The 13,245-nt window shown below is 38.2% G+C and overlaps 1 protein-coding gene across 3 annotated transcripts in view; it reads right to left on the reverse strand.

Annotated features, from left to right (window-relative positions):
• The window catches only part of PPM1B (protein phosphatase, Mg2+/Mn2+ dependent 1B), a 74,471-nt gene extending 63,161 nt beyond the window's left edge, over positions 1 to 11,310 (reverse strand). For all 3 annotated transcript variants that reach the window (XM_057741836.1, XM_057741838.1, XM_057741835.1), the window contains exon 1: positions 10,872 to 11,310. The gene's annotated coding sequence lies outside the window, so the exon portion shown is untranslated. The remainder of the gene's footprint in view (positions 1 to 10,871) is intronic.
• Between the last annotated feature and the right edge of the window lie 1,935 nt (positions 11,311 to 13,245).

The raw sequence follows: 13,245 nt of genomic DNA on the forward strand, positions 1-13,245 counted from the left end.
AGATGCAAAAATCCTCAACAAAATACTAGCTAACAGAATCCAACAACACATTAAAAGGATCAAACACCATGATCAAGTGGGGTTTATCCCTGGAATGCAAGGATTCTTCAATATACGCATATCAATCAGTGATACACCATGGTAACAAATTGAAGGATAAAAACCATATGGTCATCTCCATAGATGCAGAAAAAGCTTTTGACAAAATTCAACACCTATTTATGATAAAAACTCTCCAGAAGGTGGGCATAAAGGGAACCTACCTCAACATAATAAAGGCCATATACAACAAACCCACAGCAAACATCATTCTCAATGGTGAAAAACTGCAAGCATTCCCTCTAACATCAGGAACAAGACAAGGATGTCCACTCTCGCCACTACTGTTCAACAAAGTTTTGGAAGTCCTTGCCAACAGCAATCAGAGAAGAAAAAGAAATAAAAGGAATCCAAATTGGAAAAGAAGTAAAACTGTCACTGTTTGCAGATGACATGATACAATACATAGAAAATCCTAAAGATGCCACCAGAAAACTACCTGAGCTAATCAATGAATTCGGTAAAGTTGCAGAATACTAAATTAACACGCAGAAATCTCTTGCATTCCTATACACTAACAATGAAAGATCAGAAAGAGAAATTAAGGAAACAGTCCCATTCACCACTGCAACAAAAAGAATAAAATACCTAGGAATAAACCTAACCAAGGAGGTAAAAGACTTGTACGCAGAAAACTATAAGACACTAATGAAAGAAATCAAAGATGACACAAACAGACGGAGGGACATACCATGTTCTTGGATTGGAAGAATCAACATTGTGAAAATGACTATACTACCAAAAGCAATTTACAGATTCAATGCAATCCCGATTAAATTACCAATGGCATTTTTCACAGAACTAGTACAAGAAATTTTATGATTTGTATGGAAATGCAAAAGACCCTGAAGAGCCAAAGCAATCTTGAGAAGGAAAGACAGAGTTGGTGGAATCAGGCTTCTGGACTTCAAAGTATACTACAAGGCTGCAGTGATCAAGACAGTATGGTACTGACACAAAAACAGAAATATAGATCAGTGAAACAGGATAGAAAGCCCAGAGATAAACTATGGTCAACTAATCTATGACAAAGGAGCCAAGGATATACAATGCAGAAAAGGCAGCCTCTTCAATAAGTGGTGCTGGGAAAACAGGACAGCTACATGGAAAAGAATGAAATTAGAACACTCCTTAACACCATACACAAAAATAAACTCAAAATGGATTAAAGACCTAAATGTAAGGCCAGACACTATAAAACTCCTAGAGGCAAACATAGGAAGAACACTCTTCAATGTAAATAACAGCAATATCTTTTTTGATCCACCCCCTAGAATAATGGAAATAAAAACAAAACTAAATAAGTGGGACCTAAAGAAGAAATTAATAAATCCATTAAGTCAAAGTCTGAAGAAGAAATGGATTTCTATAGTACCAAAATATGCCATAAATTACCCAGTAATCACAAAAGAGGAAATGTTTCTTGTCCATGGAGACATCTAGCAATCACCACCTTAACCCAGTGATCAAACTTAGCACCACTAATAGCACAACACAATCATTTGGTACCTCCAGGTGTGATGTAATATGAAGCAGCATCACCTATGAAGTATCCTGGCCAAATGTTTAACCTGAATTTAACACAGTCTTTAGCTAAGTTTTAAACAAGTTTCAAAGAAACAATCAGATAAATTCTGAGTACAGGACATTTTACAAAATAATTGGTCTCTTCAGAAAGTCATTTTTTAAAAATGGTGTTTAAATTTAAGAGAATTGAGACACAACAGCAAATGTAATGTAATGCATGCTCCTTCACTGCACCTTGGTATGGAAGGTAAAAACTATATAAGACATTTGGATTGGGGACTACATGACTTCTGGGGATTAGATAATTGTGTTATGTATGATAAAAACATTTTAAGTATAGAGGAAAATGTCATTTTTTGGATATTCATACTTAAGTATTTAGGAGTGAAATGACGATGTCTGTAATTTACTTTTAAATGGTTCAGCAAGATTATGGATGAAGCAAATATGGCAAAAATATAAAATACCATTTAATTTAGGTGGTGGTGTACAGAAACTCAGTGTGTTAAAATTTTCCATAGAATTAGAAATTTTCATAATAAAAGGCCAAAATACAATTAGATTATATATTTATTAAATTTTTTTCATCAATCTCACAAATATTAGTCTTACGTTTCCCTAAAAGTCCTCAAGGTCCTAAACTTTCCTAAAGTTCACAACCCTGATGTTTTTCCTCTTAAGTATCTGATTTCTAAAAGTGAGAACAAGGCAAATTACAAGGTAACACAATCTAATTATACTGCTATTTGATTTTTATAAATTTTACAAGGATTCTTAATATGTAAAACATACTTATAATTCCTTTATAGCATTTTTACTTTTCACCTTGTATAATAATTCATATACATGTTATTTACTCCCTTCCTCATCCACACATGGCAGACTCAGATAATCTTTGTTCCCCAAAGTATCTAACACTAGCAGACAATATTTATTTACTAAATCAAAATTGAACAGCAGGAAATTTGTGTTCATACCTTTAACACATTAAGCATCAAGTCCTTGAGAAGGAATGCAAACCTCCCTCCCCTCTTCTTACTCTCTATTCTCCTTCCCCTAAAAGATAGTTTTTATGGGAAAATTTATTCAGCAACTATTTATAGACTATAATATAGATACATAACTAAATCTGCATACAAAACTAACACAGTTGTCCTTATGCAGCTTACACTTTGGTAGAAAATGACAATCTTAAAACAGAACTTATAATTTAAGAGTCAAAAGGCCCTCAAGACATCATATGGTCCAGCCCTCTGTCTTAACTCAAAAATATTACATTACAGGTTAAGGTCACAAAATCCAAGAAAGAATAAGTAACTCACAAAGCCACAGGATCATTAAAAGGTTCAGTGGGAACCTCAAACAGGGTCTTCTGCCTCCTGGTTTACCACATATCATTTATTTAGTATCAGTAACAGCAGTTATAGCAATAAGAGAAAGCACTCAAACATTCCAAGGCTCTATGGTAATGACTTTACATGGGCTATCCCAACTCAACAATTTTATGAAATAACCTCACTTTACAAACAAGAAAACTTAGGTTTAGAAACATCAAGTTACTTCCTTTAAGTTATCTGTCTATAGAGTGGTGGAAGAGGGATTCTAATCCAAGAAGAATGACTTTAGAATCTCTGTTTCCAATCACCTTCCTCCTTTTGGAATTTTTTCCAGAAACATAATCCACTCCAAGTACAAAGGCTTCTTACACTTAATATACACATACAAACATACACAAGTAAATAGTGCCAAGCATCCTACAGCATTACCTAAAAGCACAGAGTAGCAGAAATTCAGAAATATGTATCTAAATCTTTTGAAAATATGCCTCATGCACATTTGTGAAACTAATTCTCACCTAGGTCTGTGGATGTAGACCAGTTTTTATTCTTTGGAGACTAAGAAGAATTTTATCATTATCAAAGGCATTACTCTCAAATAACAGAGTTAAGCGCCTAAAAACATACTCTTTTAATGTCATCACTGTTTGGCCAGCACCTCTGACCATCTTTCAAGTATAATCCTGAAGCTAATGCTATCTAGCATCTCCCAAACTTTGTTAGCCAAGATATCACACAACCAATTAACCATCAAATCACACTTACTTTTACCTTGTTAGATAGTTTCCAGTCCTTTTAAAACTCAGGGTCAGTGTTATTTCAGCCAGCTCTCTAAATCTAACTATGCATCTCTACTCCTTTATATTCAAAATATACCTTATACCTAACTTCGTAACTTAGTCATGTAATATATACCCCAAGAAAAACAAAAAAGACCCGCTTACATGAATTCCACTCTGCAGGATGGTCATAAAGTCTGAAAACATAGATATTATTTTAACATATTCTATAACATCAATAAACCATTTATTGTGTATGCATCTGTGTTTCCAGACCTGGTAGCCACCCTGTACTTAAATAAAAACCAAGTAAGCAAAGACAGAGTCAGAAAAAGCAGCACAAATCAAAAGCACAACAGCAAATAACTTGAACTAAAATACAAACCTATCACTGAGAAAAAGACTCAAGATGTTATAAGAGCAATGACATCTTAAATCATCACTAATCCTTACAAGCCTCTACTTTCTTTACAAACTAGAGATTTCATAAAACAAAAACAAAATGAAAGTATATCTAAACTCACATTATGTATTGAGCTAAAAGTTACCATTTCACTTTCACATTTTGATTCAAAACACTCCAGAACAGCTGAACAGAAAGAAGTTAAACTCAGTTTTCCTTACATTTAGGATTTAGAACCACCAGAGTTTTAATTAAATTCTGAATTATATAAACAAACCCAATTATAAGAGATAATTGAAGAAATCAACTAAGGTTGTTTTGATTTCATTTTTCATTTTATAGGCACTCAAAGATGACCAAATGTTAAACAGCTTAATGAACCTAGTCTGAATTACAGTACTGAATTTAATAAAAGTTCAAGTTCTTTTGCACATCAGAGTTTTGATAAAAGTGATAAATACAGTTACAAAAATACATTAAAAGTGAAACTAGTAATTTGAAGGCTTATTTGGGTGCTATAAAGGAGGTCTCTTAGGTCATGAATGAAACTAGTGTTCATTTTTATATTCTGGCACAGAAGTAAACACAAGTTGATTTGCTTTAAAATACAAAAATCAATCCAATTCATTGCAATAAGCAAGATCACATGAGGCTCTAACTCAATGACTCACAAATGAAAGCAAAAGACCATTATGCATTAAAACAAAAACAAACATTAAGGAACTCTCATTGCTTATCTTAGAAGTCTGCAATGTTTGTGTAAACTCAAGAAGAGACATCTTTACCAAACTGGATCATTACTAGTAAAGCTATAGAACAGACAGTAGAAAACTAAGTACCTACTTCATCTCTATGTGCAATAGGACATACTTATGCAGAAAGTTACAATGCAGAAAAGACAAAGGCACAACTTCAAGTAATACACGACAGCTATGGAATTAAGGGAAGCAGTGGCTATATACAGACCAATATGAGCACAATAAACTAGGATTGACTCCATCAGCTATCTTCAACAGAACTGTTGAATAACCAGAGACAGATGAGCAGTCACAAATCAGTGACAGTATTTCAGACACTTTTGGCCAACCACTAATCTTTCAGCTATATTCACAAAAGAAAAGAAACAGCAGGGTCTCTTCCAAACACAAATGACAACATATATTTTATTGGTGCATCCCAAGTTATTTAAACCAGACTTGCTGAAAGTCCTGTTTACTCTCCATTAACACATCTTTTCTGCCACTCTCCTGTCCAAGAACTCCTCTATTCAAGGCTGGACAGTAGATGGCGTTTCCCCCAGTTTCCCTCATGCCTAATGTAGGGATCTCTCTTTTTTTTTTTTTTTTTAAATCTTTGGCTCACATTTTAATCTTAGGTACTATATTTCCCCCTTCCTACTTCCTCTTTTCATATTCCAGTTTTTGTCCAGTTACAGAAAAACTCTTCCTCCATCTCTCATTAAAAATAGTAGAACTCTAATCATAGCCTCTAAGCAAAGTGTAGAAAACACTATATATGCCAAATTCCACTCATAATTTAAGTCATCCATAAAGGGAGCACAGTTGTAATGTAAATTAAGGAAGAGTTTGTTATCAGAACGTAAGATCTCCAAGGGCAGGGATTTCATCTGTTTTGCTGGGCCTCCCGCCTGGAATGGAATCTTGCATATTAGAAGGCACTCAGTGAATGCAAGAATAACTGGAGGGTAAGAGGAGGGTAGCCTACAGACTAAAAACTATTAAGCTCTATTGAATTTTTTACTTCTCAGTGGGTTGGTAGCCTAGAGTAAGTAAAACTAACAGGAAGCCTCTCCTATCTAAACTTGATCTCCCATATATTCTATCATTTAGAGTTGCTTTGAGTTTAATTATTTCCTCTTTTTGTAAGAAACCAAGAAGGGCCACCTGTGTTTAGTAGATAACACCAGTTCGTTAACTCAGAGTTTACTGCTTTAATCAGAAGAGGGAGAAAGAAAAACTCTTTGCCAAGATAGCTTAAGCACCCATGAGTAATATGAACACTCCTAGATTCTACTACTCATAAGAACATCTATTAACCATCCCTTTTCAAGGTTAGGAGTACACTTACACATACCTACATCAAGAAAATACAATTATACTTAAGAATCAGTGACATTAGTCTAAAGCTTTTAAAAGTGCTTTGAAATCCTTCAGAACTTCACAAATTTATCAAACTTACTTTTTCTCAGGTATGTACTACCTATCCAACAAAATCCATACACTTGGCTTTTTTCTTATATAACAAATTTGATTATACCTAATAACATAACTACATTTGACAACAGCTTTCCATGAAAGAAAAGGTTTTTCATGTTTCTTTCATACAAGTGCACTTTTCATTCGCAGCCTACTTTGAAGAGATCAGTCTACATAGACAAAAAGCACAGCAATACCAGACACAGGTCTCACCCTCCCTGTATCACTACCAGTAACTAGTCCCATCTCTAAAAGTAAGACAAGTTCCTTAATATTAAATATAAATCTTCCAATGTTTCTTTCCCCTCTAAATACCATATTTTAGTAGATTTTCTTTTGTTCAAAAGGATGCAAAACAAGTTTTCCAACTAGTATTATGCTTCTAAACTTTAAGAGCTTTAATTTTCAAGAAATGAATCCACTTAAAGCCAATAAATATATAATCTTCATATTTCAACATACTCCAAAAGAAAACTCTGAATCCATTTTTAGCAAGTTACTATCATTAAACTACTTATTAAGTCACAAAAGCTTTAAATTGGCAAACTATGCTTTAAATGTTACAAACCATGTTAAATGTCTAAATATATGAACAAGTTAAAATACTACAATTGTTAAACTACTGGGTTCTTAAAGTTAAATAAATTAGTATGAAGGGTATCATATGTTAAGATATTATAGACGTGGTCACAAGTTAGCTGTATAAAAGAAAAAAAATTTACTTGAGAAATTCTGTGTCATGACATCACAATTCAGAGCAAAATGTTTATGTCTGTTATTACAATAAATTTAAGGGGAGAAATAAAACACTGAAAATTTTTAAAAAGTATGAGCTACCATATGGTATTTGTTGCCTAGGTTGCTAGATGATACAAAAATTAAATCTGAAAATCTCCATAAAGTCTGAGAAATGAAACTACAGTAGACGGACTACACTTTTGGAAAGCTTTATAACTTTACCAAGAATTCAGTGATGCCTTATTTTTATAAAACTGATTCAACTACCTGATCAAATCGCTCAAGTTAGTCTAAACGGTGGTGGTCTGGTCTGGGGACAAACCAGAGAGAATGCTGAAAAGTGTAATTCTAGTCAATGACAACTAATGAGAACCTACTGCATAGTACAGGGAACTCTACTCAATGCTCTGTGGTGACATAAATGAGAAGGAAATTCAAAAAAAGGGGGGGACATATGTATATGTACAGCTGATTCACTTTGCAGTAAGTACACAATACTGTAAAGCAACTATACTAAAAAAAAAAAAAAGTGAAACAAGTTAAATCTTAAACAAGGAGGTTAAATCACCTTAGAAATCTTTCATTTGAAAAGATTCCAAAATGGCTAATCAGAGATATTAGCATACTTAGTTTAAAAGGCCAAAATTTATTTTATTTTAAATCAATGTTTTGATGTAAAGAAGCATCACCAACAAAAACAAGAATAAAAATAAAAAGATTATGAACCCCATGTAACTTTTTCTTCACCTATACTTGTCAGTTCAGCTGCTAGAAGCTGATGACAAGCTCTATCATTTCATGTTTTATGACAGTCAAGCAAAAACTATAAAAATCAATACTCCCCAAATCTACACTATTTTACCTTCACTGTTTAGTTTGAGTACTCGATAGTGAGATGGGTAGTAATCCAGATTACACTTCTGGAGTTTTCTCAATTTCTAGGAATCTGACTTCATACTCTCAATTAATCCTCCTAATCCACAATTCTGCTGATAGGATACAGAAGATACATTCTACAATAAAACATTAAAATTGCTAATATAAATAGCAAATTTCAGTTCCAATCCAAATTCTGAAGTTAGTTAAGAAAAACCTAAAAGAATCAAGTACAGTGAGAAAAAGCATTCAAAATCCATATTCCCCAAAATTCTCTTACTACTCATAATTTTATTTTAAGCTAAATATTACTTAAATAAATTTTGCTATTAGAATTTTGGAACTTAAAAATTTTTAACTCTTAGAACACGTAAAATGCCATGTGTCATATTGTAATAATTACTTTATTACTGTATCACTTTATTAATGTCTTATGAAGGACTACTGTAGAGTACTAGTTTGTTTACTTTCTATGCTAATGTCAAAAAATACTTTTAAATAATTATATATAATATACAAATATTCATATGATGTAGATAATATGTGTAACTAACACTATTGAGTGTGGGGGGGAAAAACATTCATTCCCTGTATTATGTGCAATAAAAGAAACGTTTACCATTCCATCTACAAGGACATGTTTGCAATCTTTCCACTACTAGCACCGGCCAGTTTTTAATGAAACTCCACAGTCGCTAAATAATACTATGGCAAATTCTAACCCTCCATGAATGCCAAGAGAGAGTCTATCAGCATCACATTTTAATTCAAAAGACTCCATAAAAAAGTACGTTTTAAGAAAACAAACTTTGAACAACAGCCACTTTTTCTGACCTCATCAACTTGTGAATGAGGTGTTCTTAGAAGAACAGTTATTTTAGACACTATACCATCCCTTCAAATTATGTAACTTGAATTACTAACATAAGTCAGTATTTACCGACCTATCAGACAAACTGAAAATGCTTTCACCTATTCCTGGAGTCTTTATAGAAATCAGACACCCGGTATAAGAAAACAGGTGTTGAAAGCTCTGCTGGTCACATCTAAGAGAATAATCACAACATGAACAAATCCAAAGGATAATGTCCAAGAAACTGGGGAAATCTTAACTAATGGGTATGAAAGATCAAATAAAAATACTATTCCATGCTGATAATGCAACATAAAGAAACACTGCAGAAATTGTTAGTAAGACTTTATGAAAGCAAAAATAAATGAAAAGGAGAAAACACAAACAACCATAAAAAAAAAGACAAAGAAGACATTGAGAAGCACAGTAAAAATCAGGATTATCCCTGAAAGAAAATCTGTTGACTAACAAAATCTGTTCTAAATACCAAATAAAAGTTCTATTGAAACAACCCATTGTCCATTCAAGAAGCCTACAAAATTATTCCTTTAAGAAATTACCATTTTAGTGGTATAACTTCAACTATATTTTTTTAAAAGGCTGTACACTTAGAAAAGACTACAATAATAATTAGAATAACTTGCCTCACTATTTGTTCAGAAACGCTCTATTTAAAAGTAGGCCAACAATAGAAACTTTGCTATTGCACAACAGAGAAAGTAAATGAAATGTCTATTAACATTCAGTGTTGATGGCATGTTTCTCCAGCTCCTAGAACATACTGACTTACACTGTCTACCCTGAACAATTTACCACTTCTACATCTATGCAGCAGCTCAAATAAAATGAGTTCCTGTGTTAATCCCACAATAAAACTCGGTAATTCTCACATCACAAGAGTTGTAAATGTTTGTTAACAGAAAAAGAATGTTTTTCCCAAAATAGCTACATAATACTAAGGCTACTCAAATTCCTAAATAATCCTTTTTACAAGACTCCCGCCAACTTTATTTTGATACATTAAACATGTGGAGCCTATTTTAAAAGGTATTTAACAGTGACTTCATAAAAACAGCTTCCTAGTTGCTCTGATGTCTTTTTTTCTAAATTTTTCAAGTTGTTTTTAAGCCAACTTGAATAGTGATGAATGTGAGCCACTACCAAACGCTTAAGAAGCATTCTGCCAAACAAGATGGGCAAATGTTCTAGATCTGCTCAACCTGACATTAGAGGTCATGCAACTTGAAAAATGAAATTACTTCCAACGCTCACCGAGCCCTTCCTTTTTAAAATAAGGGCTATTCCCACACTCTACATTTAAAAACAGAATTTTTTTTTTTTTAAATATTAGGCTCGGTGAAATAAAAAACTGAACGAACTGCCGCTTAAAACTAGTGAGTCTATTCTTAATGGGCCTCTTGGTAGATTTGGGATACTGACGATAGCACTTTCATTTAAGAGTTTCACTAGTTAAAAAGAATAACATCCGAAAGGGATTGCTGGGGAAGGCAGGGAAGAGAAGCCCAGAGTCTGCTGACAAGAGAAACGATTTAAATAAAGTCGCTGAGGAGGAAGGAGGCGGTGAGCCGCCTAGACAGAAGAGCGAGAAAGAAGATCTAACAAGGAAGTGAAGTGGAGTGCAGAGGAGGGCAGAAGCTAATAAGGAAACAAATGGGAAAAGGTAGTGTTTTCAAATAGGCATGCACCGGGAAGGGACGAATTAAGGCCTGGAGCAGCCCCCGTGCTTTCATGGGAAAGAGATGCTCGCGGAGAACAGGAACAAGCGGTTCACGTCCAGGCGTTGGAGAGAACTAAAATGCCCTGCCCCGAACCTCTCCCGGCCTCGGCGGAGGCTGGGGAAGGGGCCTAGCCATGAGCCAGGCCCAGCGTTCCGCTCCTCTGGGCTCCGCGGCCAAGGGAAAGGGGCGAGGGTTGGGCGGGCAGAGGTCCCGACCGCAGCTCGGCGGCCCCCCGAAAGCGGTCCGGGGCCTCGGCGGTGCCCGCGAGCCGTTCCCCCTGCGGCGGGGCGCCCAGCGGCCTTACCTGGGGCGAGGGAGGGAGGCGAGGTCTAGGGCGTCCGCTCGCGCCCGCCGCACAGCCCCCCTGCTGCACTCAGCCCAGGCTTCCAACGGAGGCGCGACCCTGCCTCCGCCGCCGCTTCCTCCTCGGGGTCTCGGCCACCGCCTCCGCCGCCTCCGGGGCTGTTTACACCTTCGGGCCCCGCACGCCGCCGCCGCCGCCGCTACCGCCTTCTCTCCACCCTAGCGCCGCTGCCGATTCGGCCGCCGCCACCTCCTCCGCCGCAGCCTCGTCTCTCTGGAGCATCTTCCAGCCACCGAACCCTGAGAAACAGAGACGCCAGCCGCGCCGGCAGGAAACTCCCCCGCAACTGCTAGGGGGACGAGGCGGTCAGAGCACCGGCGGCTTTTCCGCCATTGAGCAGCGGCCGCTCCGCTCCTTCTGCAACCCCCCCCTCCCGGCACCCTGTCCTTCCCCGCCCCTCGGAGAGCCCCGCCCCCAGTTCACACCCATTGGGACGCCGCGCGGACTCTCGCTGTACCCGGTTTGCTAACCGGTCCATCAATCACTGCCCTCCCGCCCAGTCCCGCAGCCCCTGTGCCTCCATCTTTAGTTTTCCCCGCCTACAATGCCCCGCCTTTGGGTTCCTAATTTCCCATTGGGCATCAGTGACCACCTTCAATTGGCAAGGTCAACTATCCATCAAACACCGCCCACTGAGTGAGACCCAACCCTTCATTACCCTTTACTTCATTCAGTTCCGCCTCTGCTATACCTCCCGGACGCCAGGGACCAACCCACCCTAACAGCCATACGTAGAGACTGTCGTCAATCAAATAACGCCCACCTGCGCTCCGCCTCTCAAAGCCCGAGCCCTAGCGATTCACTTTTCTTATTGGCCCAAAGGGTGGCCCGAGCTTTCAATCATTGGCTTTCTCTACATGTCCGTCACGGACCAATTTCCAAGTCCGTCACACCGGCTTTTTTTAAATGAACGCGCAAAAGGCGGGGAAGTATTCGAAAAGCGATTGGCTAGTCTTCGAAAACGGTCAAACCCAGAGAGTCTGTGCGGAGCCTTCCCGTTCTGTGAGGACTGTGCCCCTTTATTTCTGACCTCTAAGCCTTGCGTAAAACAAACGCCATAAAGGAGCCAGCGGGCTGTCCAATTATAGGTGTGGAGGCCTAGTCCCACCCGGAGTTGCAGGGGGTTGGCTGCTGATTGGCGCACAAAGTCCTGCCAGGCCCTCATTGGAGGAGATAAACGCCTCTCTTAGACGGAGAGACGGGAAGGAAAGGCGCAGGCGAGGACGAGAAGCGATCTAGGGAGAGGCGGTTGTTTTGCTTTAGTCCGCGGGTGGGGCGCACGCGGGAGAGAGAAACTGGGGAGGCAGGGCTCTGAGGGAGGTGTTGCGGGGAGGGGAAAGGCCCGGATGTTCCCTAACAATGAAATCATCGCCGACCAATCAGAACAGCTGTACTGGGATACCTGCCTGACCTGTCCCCAGAAGAGAAGAGGGTGAGTCAGAGAGCGGGAAACTGGGGTGTCAGGAGAGGCCAAAAAGCAACGTGAGAAAATGAGGCAGGTGATCCCTTCGGGAGGATTCTGTGCTGTTAGGGGTTATTTTTATTCCCTCTAGGCCCGCCCTGCCTGGCCTTCAGCCCTTGACATTTCCGTGTTTGTTTCTTAGTCAACGTTGATTTTAGAAACTCTTGGCCCAGTCTTTGACTTTCCTTCGCTCCGCAGTTATTGAACGCCAGCTATTTGCCTGGCACTGTACGTAGAGATGAAGTACAAAAATAAATTAGGTGTAAGATGATGGGTGCCCTAACTGACACGTGGTAGGGACGGTGGTGACCTAAAGGATCTTTCCTCGTAAGTTTACCGACAAAGGCTTCACAAAGATACAGGGTTAGTCTAGAATGAATGACTCAATAAGAGGATGAGGGAAGTGGACAACATTCTTCAGGCAACTGAATTAGACTAAAAGGTACTAATCTGCCCCTCCCCCACCCCCAACAAAAGAAAGAAAACTAAAGTGTAATGAAGGCATTCTAATACCTTAGGATACTTTTTTTTTTTTTTAATGAAAATGCCCTGAAAGAGAATTTAAACCTTATTCATACTTTGATGTAAGTTGTTTTGGGCAGACAGTTTAAGAAGCAACAGGGTGCTCAGCTTAGCGGCTGTCAGTGTTTGGGGGAGAAGGGCAGATTTAAGAATAGGGCAATTGTCCTGTCCATGGTGAGAATGACAGAAATGAAGACTTGGTTGCAATTCAAATATCTTGATTTATTCAAGTTTGTGTAAGGATAGTGCTTCTTACAGCGTGGTGGGTAGACGACCAGCATAAGAATCACCTGGGGTGCAGATTCCTGGGTTCGATCACATCTATAATAT

The sequence above is a fragment of the Hippopotamus amphibius genome, chromosome 7 (assembly GCF_030028045.1).
Source record: "Hippopotamus amphibius kiboko isolate mHipAmp2 chromosome 7, mHipAmp2.hap2, whole genome shotgun sequence".
Lineage (NCBI taxonomy): Eukaryota > Metazoa > Chordata > Mammalia > Artiodactyla > Hippopotamidae > Hippopotamus > Hippopotamus amphibius.